Raw genomic sequence first — 9240 nt, 5'->3', positions numbered from 1 at the left:
CCCACATGGTGGCTAGTAACCTTCTGGAAGTTCCAGGGGGTCTGATCCTCTCTTCTGGCCTCTGTGGATATTTCATGACACAGGTGCACTTACACACATGCAAGCAATGTACTCATACACATAAAATAAAAATAATAACATTTTTTTAAAAAACGACAACCTGTACTGGGCATGGTGGCACATGCCTTTCTTTAATCCCAGCACTTGGGAGGGAGCGGCAGGCAGATCTTTGTGAGTTCGAGGCCAGCCTGGTCTACATAGTGAGTTCCAGGACAGCTGGAGCTACAGGGAGACCCTGTCTCAAAAAAAGACAAAAAAAAATTCTAATTTGGGAGTCGGGGATTTAGTTCAGTGACAGAGCGCTGGCCTAGCAAGTACAAGACCTTGGATTCAATCTCCAGCATTAAAAACAAAAACAATTTAAAACTCAAATTAAGTTTAATTAAAGAAAGCGATAAATACATACTTTAACTTGATCATTCCACAGAGGGTGGTTCCTGTTTCTTCGAAAATCAAGGTATACTATAGAGGCCTATTTATTAACCATTCCAAATTTAAACATAGTAACACTCTAATTTCCTTGTTTGCTATTTGTGATGATGGTTTTTAAATTTTGAGTGGGTTAGGTGCTGCTAATTTTGTGAAACTCATGAAGCTATCTCTTTATGATTCATGCCCATTCCAAGTGTATATTAATAGGCTAAAAAGCAGATAATATCTGCACATAGTAGTATGATACAGAAACAAAAGAAACATACATTTTCCTAACGAAGACTGTCAAAATTCTCAAATGGTGTTTCTAGGGATAATAATACTTTAGGAACACAAAATAATCTTCTCTGGTGGGTGTTTTTGTTACTGGAAAGTTATGTGTAGGGGGATGTTAATAGAAACTGGATCCTAAAAATTACAGAACCTAATATACATATGATTCAGGCTGAATTTATATATCAGTGCATTATTTAGAAGTGAAAGAGTCTATCGAGAAGTCATTTTTCTCCTCGGTGCTAAGCGAGTGGAGTAACTAGATTTACTGCTTAGACTTTGTGTATAAGCAGACTTCTTTATAAACTCTACCTAGGTTGTTATAAATGTCACCACATCTTTTTGGGTGGTATTTTTTCAAGTCGGAGTGAATTTGTAGCATCAGGCAGACGGTATAAACCGGCAGGCCAAATCGGGTCTGGACATTTAAATTTGATTTGGCCCACACATTTGCTGGCTCCCACAATGTTTTTATTAAAAAAATTTTTTTTTATTTAGTTGACAACTTTCAATGGAGATCTTTTAGGAAAAAAAAAAAAAAAACTTGATCTCTAGCTTTTTGGGGAAGAAGTCGCTGACCTGGCAAGACTGAGCCCATGTTCCCCTGTGGCAGTAATTGGCTGGAGCTGAGTTGCAACTGCCCTTAACAGCTGGCGCTGTGCTCTCCACTTCCCCTGGGTCCCTTCTCCACCCTGAGGTTGGAGAGTTTGTGGACACCCAGGCAGTAGACGGTTCAGCTTCACCAGGAACCACCCACAGTTTCCTGTACCGCCCCAGTAGAATGCCAGGCTCAGGGTGATGGACTCTCAACTCTTTCCTGGTGGCACAACTCTGGTTCTTCATCTACGATTGAGTATTTGACCCTCTGCTTTGGCAGAAAAGGAAAGGATAAGACTGCACCCTTAATTAAGTGAGGTACAAAAGGGAAATGATTTAGACAAGGATAGGATAGGACAACACTTTAAAAGAAAATGTTATCACAACTCTTAAGTTACTAAGCAACTGAGCTTTGAATTCCCAGCACCCAAGTGGATAGAGATGTAGCTCAGTTGATTAAGTGCTTGTTTAGCATGTGTGAAACATTAGGTTTGATCCCTGGCATTGCATGAACTAGGTCTGGTCCCACATCTATGTAATTCCAGCACTTGGATGGTGGAGGCAGGAGGATTACGAGTTCAAAGTCAGCTTCAGCTGTATAGTTGGTTCCTGGCCAGCCTGGAATACATCAGACCCTGTCTTAAAAAAAAAAAAAAAGCACCCAAGAAATGTTTCAAAATACGTCCTCTGTTTAATGGAAGAATGAAGGAAGCAAGGGGCAAAAGGTTAGTCAGCTGTCTTACAGCTGTAAGATTCTTGCATTTCCACAAATAGAAGTAGATATAGAAAAATGAGGACCATATGGTGAGCTGGGTCAGAGCCACTGTGGTGTGTGTGTGTGTGTGTGTGTGTGTGTGTGTGTGTGTGTGTGTGTGTGTGTATGTGGTGTGTTTGCAAGGCCACTCACTGAGAAAAATACCCAACTTGAAGTGTACCAGCATATTGATTCCTCCCTTTTTTAATTAACAAAGAGCTTAGTGAAGTTGTTTTGAACTTTTAGGTGACAGCAAATTCCCCCCGCCCCGGACTGACTAAGGGAAACTTGAAAGTCTTCTAAAAAATGTCCCATAATCTCTAGCTCAACTCATGATCTCAGGAAACAGTTGATTTAAACCTCTGCTTACAGCAGTTTTGCTACTACCCCATCGGCCAAAGCAAGCCGTCCTGCCAAGCTGGGGGTGAGCCTGGGAGGGGACTGTCTAAGGACAGGATGTAATGAGGTGTGATCTCTCCACTAAGGGAACTGTTCTGGAGTGGGAAAATGAAATCTGGGTCAGCATCTATTCTGGAAAAGTATAGTAATTGATCTTTATTAAAATTTGATTTTAATATTTCTAGTCCTTCCATTACAAACACATTTATTTTTAAAATGCAAGAAATATGGAAATTACCAAGAAGAAAAAGAAAAATCACCCAAGGCTTACTATTTAGTAAAAACAATTCTCAAAATTTGGGGCAGATGATTCCAGAAAACTGCATACATACTGGGTTGTTTTTTTTTTTGAGATGGGGTCTCATGTAGCCCAAGCTGGCCTTGGACTTGCTGCCCTCCTGCCTCAGTCTCCTGAGGGCTGGAAGCTTTCAAATGTTTTTCAAATCTGTAAGTATGCCTTGATTCACCAGAAGTAGAGCCGCCAAGAAAGGCTGGGGAGATGGGGAAGAGGCAGAGTATGCCCAGCGAAAATAGAAGAGAAAGGAAAGAGCAGAGCAGAGCAGCAAAGCCACACAGGACGGAGGACGGTGGACCGCGACACCTCCGGGAGGGTTTTGTGATACAGGCAGTACTGATAACAGCATCAGGCACCGCTAAAGGACCATGGAAACATTTTTATTCTTCAACAACAGAAGAAAAATAAATGAAACTTCATGCCTAGGAAGATATTTACTATATATTTTTGTCATACAAATGGATTAATAAAGTACAATGTTTAATACATTTTATGAAGTAAGGATCCTTGAAGGCGAAATTGCCCAAAAGCCATGAAAGCCAAAATGTGGCTGCAAAAGTCACAGTGTTACCCTGGATACAGTGGCATGTTCCATCCTGCTCACACTAACTATGTTGTGCATACATTCTAGGATGCTTTGTCGCCCATGATATTATTACTATTATTTTATTTATTCTGTGCATGTGTGTATGTGTGTGCACATGCATGCGGCATGTGTCACAGCGTACGTGTGGAAGTCAGTGGACAACTTTTGTGAGTCAGCTCAGTCTTTCCAACATGTGAGTCCCAAGGATCAAAGTCAGGTTGTCAGACTTGGCAACAGTCACCCCAGCCATCTCACTGTCCCTTTATCATTCTAGTTTTACACGTGAGAACTTTGACACCTGGGAGGGATGGAGACCATGGTGGAGTTGGGCATGGCTCTTGGGAACTCCAATTTGTATTTCAGTGCTCTTTGTGGAGAATGAGTACGGGAGATGATAGAGGTGAAAGATATGAAGACTTTGTCTTTGGGCAAGTATTGTCTCAGCCACCAAAGTTGCTCTTGAGATGACAGGTGTTGACATGAAGACTTTCAGGAAATTCAAGAAGCTTAAGGGAAAGTGAGGAGCCTAAGTACAGACAGACTCACCAGGTTCTGTAACAAGAGCGTTCACCTGTATTTCATGATTCTATTCTGTAGGATGAGTGAGGCGTGAGGGAAATGGAGTCAGGGCAAACCCTTTAAATATGTACTAATTATTTTTCTGTTGCTGTGATAAGACACCATGACCCAAAGCAATTTTTATTTATTATATGTATTTATTTTTTATTTTATGTGTATGAGTGTATTGCCTGCATGTAAGTGTTTCCATGTCGTGCAATACCTGCAGAGGTCAGAAGAGGACATCAGATCCCCTGGAACTGGAGTTGTGGACAGTTGTTAGTTATCATATAGGTGCTGGGAACCGAACCTGGATTCTCTGCAAGAGCAGCCAGTGCTTTTAACAGCTGAGCCATCTCTCCAGCCCAGTCAAAGCAACTTTTAGAAGGAAGAGTTTATTTTGATTTCTGGCTCCAGAGGGAAGAGTCCATAATTGCAAGAGAGGCATGGCAGCAGGTGACCAGAGCAGGAAGCTGAGAGATCACATCTCAGCCACACACAGGGAGCTGAGAGAAGGTGAGAACTGGAAGTTAGGTGAGGTGAGGCATAAACCCTCAAAGCTCTCCCCCAGTGATGGACTTCTTCCAGCCAGGCTGTAGCTCCTACAGGCTCCATAACCTCCCCAAATGGCACCACCAACTCAGGACCAAGTGTTCAAACACATGAACCTATGGAGGCCATTTCTCATTCAAACCACAGTACAAAATATATCTAGTAAATTGCAGGTTGCTGAGTTGTTCCTGTAGTTAGAGGAGGGCTGAAAAAAATACAATTCGGGAGGAAGTTAAGGCTATTAATTAAGAGCTGTGAGCTTTCTAAAAATAGTCTCAATTTCTCACTTAAAAGTTGTTTTTGTTTTATTTATTCATTTTTTTAAGATTTAAAATTTAAGTTTAATTTATTTATTTTGTTGTGAGTGCTAGGTAAGCCTCTACTATTGAGCTACATCCCTAGTTTACTTTTATTTTTAATTATGTGTGTATGTATGTGACTGTATGGGTTTGTGCACATAATTGTAGTGACCATGGAATTCAGAGGAGGGCATCAGATCTCCTGGAGCTGGAATTATAGGCAGCTGTGAGCTGCCCAGCATGGATTCTGGAAACCAAACTCAGGTCTTCTGCAAGAGAGCAAACTCAGGCTTAACTACTGAGCCATCTTTCTTGCCCGCCCCCTGATTTTGTTTATATGTATGTGTGTGTAAATATTTGTTACGTGTGTATGTAATATATAATATACATATGTAATATAACCTATCTTGCTCCTTTTTATGATATTATCTACAAGTCAATTTTATCCTAGCATGAACTTGTGACTTGATAGGTAGCCCAAATGAATCATTCAAATAAAAAAAGACATGATCTCATGAGCATTATTTAAAAAGTTTACCCCATTATCCAGAAGCCTTTATGCTTCTAGAGACATCTCTGCCTCCCCAATGGCCAGCCGAGGATGATGAGATAACCGCTTCAGGGACGAGCAGGAAGGACAGTGCTGTTGGGAGCAAGGGCTGAGACTCTGATTTCACCATCTAAGTCCGAGATTTCAAGCCTCCCAAAGCCCAGGGCTCCAGATGTAAATGATCAGACGGTGTATTAAACGCTCATTTGGGCCAGAACGATCTCATGATTCACTTTACATAGACCCATGAAAACAAGAACATGATTTAGCTTACAGCTACCTCGGCAGCATGTTTCCTTGTTAGCTGTAGGGGAGGGTAATGTACAGGAAAAGGTGACGTAATGATTGTCTCACTTTCATTATTCTCTCCCAAATGAATAACCTTCCACACCAGGGATGAGCTCACTCACTATTAGTGGAATAACATCTGGTGAGCTGGGGCCCCCAGCCGAACAGGCTGTTAGGTTTGGAGCTATATTTAACCAGCAGAGACGCCACAATTGTTAGTTACATGGATCACATATGCAGCCAACTTATATGGTGAATATCTTTTTAAAGTGTAAGGAAACACTCCTTAAAGTATTTTAACATTCAAGCCTTACTTCTCCTTATGAAGCAAGGCATTCACCTATCCAAAAAGAGATTCTGGGCTATTATTAGAGTGGAACATCTTAGACATGTGGCAGATGCCTCGATCTTTGGCTGAGGCTCGGATGCTTGCCATAACTCTCTAAGTTTAAATTTCAAATCACGGATAGGAATCTCTCTCCTTCAATTTCCTTTCCCATTCTTAATTTCCAGGCAGACCTGCCACACTGACAAGGGTGAATTTTGCAGTGTAATCTTTCTAATAGATTTACTGTAAATGATGAATCATCCCAGTACTTAAAGCTAATGAGTAATGCTCTAAGTCAGTTTGGCTTTAAAAAATGCAGCATCGCTAAGGTCATCAGTTAAATGTGCTAATACTGAGCAATGGAGAGGGTCAGACACATGCACAGTCATGAAGCCAGAACACTCTGGATCTTCCAAGGCCTTTAGGGGGATTTCTCACTTAGAACCATGACGTTTAGCAAAGAAGATGAGAAATTCATCTCATTTGGACTGGGGACACTCCTTCAAGGCTCCTCTCATTGTTCTCCTACAAAAAGCAGTAGCACTTTGTTATGAAGATATCAGTAAGATATTCTTCCTAAAATTTACAGCATCCAAGGTAGTGCTAGCCCAATATGCACAAGGATCTGGGTTCCATTCCCAGAGCCGCAAAATAAATGAATGGATAAATTTTAAATGCATCAATTATGAAAATAATGTCTACTGACTGAAGAAAACACAGAAAATTTAGAGTATCAGAAAAAAGAAAATGCACTTCACCTGATTTTAACTCCACAGACTTTTTGGCATTGGTTAGTCTTTAAAATTATTTTTACATTGATTTATTTATACATGTATATTTATGCATGTGTGTGCACATGTACTATGGAGCATTGTGATAGTCAGAGGACAATTTGAAGGAGTGTATGTAAGAGCACCCATGTTGTGCCATGTCCATGGAGGTCATAAGACAGCATTGAATCCCCTGGAACTGGAGTTACAGATGGTTGTTAGCCTCCATGTGGGTTCTGGGATTCAAACCTGGGTCCTCTACAAGAGCAGCCAGTGCTCGTAACCGCTGAGCCAACTCTCCAGCCCTCAGTTAGGCTTTTTAACTGAAGTATATATAAGCATTTTTCTCATTTTATTAACTATTCTACAATGTCAAGTTGCAATATTACATCATATGAGTGTACCATAATTCATTAAATCAATTGCATTTTGAGCATTTAGTGTGCTTCTAATTCTTCCTGTTATAAATAAGGCTATGAAAAAAAATGGTATGGTTAAACCTTTGTTCCCATAGATAATTCTTTTCTTATGATTAATTTGTAGAAATAAAACTGAGGGGGGCTGGTGAGATGGCTCAGTGGTTAAGAGCACTGACTGTTCTTGCAAAGGACCTGGGTTCAATTCCCAGGACCCACGTGGCAGCTAGCAACCATCCATAACTCCAGTTCTGGGGGATCTGACACCCTCTTCTGACCTGCTCTGGCACTGCATGACATGGGTGCACTTACATATACATGTATATGCAGATAATATATTCCACCCCTTAAAAAAACAAAACAAAACAAAACAAAAAACAAAAAAACAGGCCAGGCGTGATGGGGCATGCCTTTAATCCCAGTGCTCAGGAGGCAGAGGCAGGCAGATCTCTGTGAGTTCAAGGTCAGCCTGGTCTCCATAGTGGCAATACACGCATACACATAAAATAAAAAATAATAAAAAAAAAAAAAAAAAAAAAAAAAAAAAAAAAAAAAACCAAAACTGTTACACTAGTTCCTCTGCCTCAGTCTACATTTAGTTCTCCATTTATAGGGGGGAAAGAGCATTTATTATGGTAAATGACTTCCACATATTACCACATTTAATCTGTACCATAATCCTGTGAGTTGGGTGAAGCCAGAGAGTTTATAGGTCGAGGAGCCGCTACCTCCAAAATCTGCTCTTTCCAGCCAAGCTGCACAGTTTCTTCACTTATTTCTCTTTCATTCGTCCACTCATCCGCTTGCCGACTCATTCCTATATCCTATGTGAGCGTCTCTGCTCTATACACAGAGGATTCACTGGTGAACTAAGCAACATCCTTGCCCTGAGGTTTTCTAGTAGAGAGACAGAAAATCAGTGAGTAGTATAGCATTATGTAATGATAGGTTCTAGTGAGGAAAGCCAATCAAGAAAGGTTGAAGATGGGTGGCACCCCGTGTGAGACAGATGCTCCGGGAAAGGCTTTCTGAGCAGGTGGCATAGTGAAAGCATCCATGGGCATACGCAGAGTGCAGACAGTCCTGTCAGAAGCCCAGGATAAGGGCCCTAACACGAGGGCATGTGCTGTGTGTGTGCAGGGAGGTCATGGGGTAGCAACACAGTGAGACTCACTGTAAGTCTATGAATCAGTGCCAGCATATTTGGGGTAGAGTTAGGGATCAGACAGGTGTGCAGGGGTGCATGGACTGGCTGGCAATATTGCTGGAACCCACATCACCTTCATAGTCTTGCAAAAGATAGGTAACTAATCACTTGTTCCTGATTCTTCTGGCTGTAGGGAGCTAACACATAGGTCATAACATTAAGATGCTAGCCTGTCAGGTTGGGTGAGATGATCCATCAGGTAAAGGCACGTGCCACCAAGTCTAATGACCTGAGTGTGATCCTGGGACCCACCTGGTAGGAAAGTTGTATGCTCACTTTTCACATGCATGCAGTGAATGTGCAAGAGTGCATACACATACACATACAAGACACATACACATACACATACACACACAAGACAAATGAATAAGTAATAAATAAATAAAGCAGTTTTTCACAGAAATGCTGGCCCTCCAGGCCCAGGGATACAGTACGTTTCTGAGCACAAGAGAATTCCAGCCCATGGGTCATTTAGCTGCATTTGTGACTCACCCTCTCCAGAGGAGACACTGCACCTGCTTCCTTTAGCCCTGGGAAATAAAAGAGCAAAACAAAACAAAACCAAACAACAAAATGAACAATTTATTTGACAAGAGCTATCTTACAAAACTGGAAACCATTCCATTTCAAAGCTCAAAATGATGTAGCTATTAATCACTTTAGAGGACAAACTATCTGGAGACCAGCTGTTTCCTGCTGTCATTTAAAGTCTTAAATTCCACGTGTCACGGAAAAGACTCTGCTTCCTTTCCATCCTTGTCAAAGTGTCTTTTTTTAAATTTAATATGCGATTCAATTAACTTGCTATGTATCATTAAGAACTTAAATGTTTGTGTGTGTATGTGTGTTGTGTGGCATATATGTGGGGGTATGTAT

Source organism: Nannospalax galili, unplaced genomic scaffold (genome assembly GCF_000622305.1).
Source record: "Nannospalax galili isolate Female #2095 unplaced genomic scaffold, S.galili_v1.0 scaffold1272, whole genome shotgun sequence".
Taxonomy (NCBI): Eukaryota; Metazoa; Chordata; class Mammalia; order Rodentia; family Spalacidae; genus Nannospalax; species Nannospalax galili.
The sequence above is the reverse complement of the archived record's forward strand: the minus strand, read 5'-3'. Positions refer to the sequence as shown.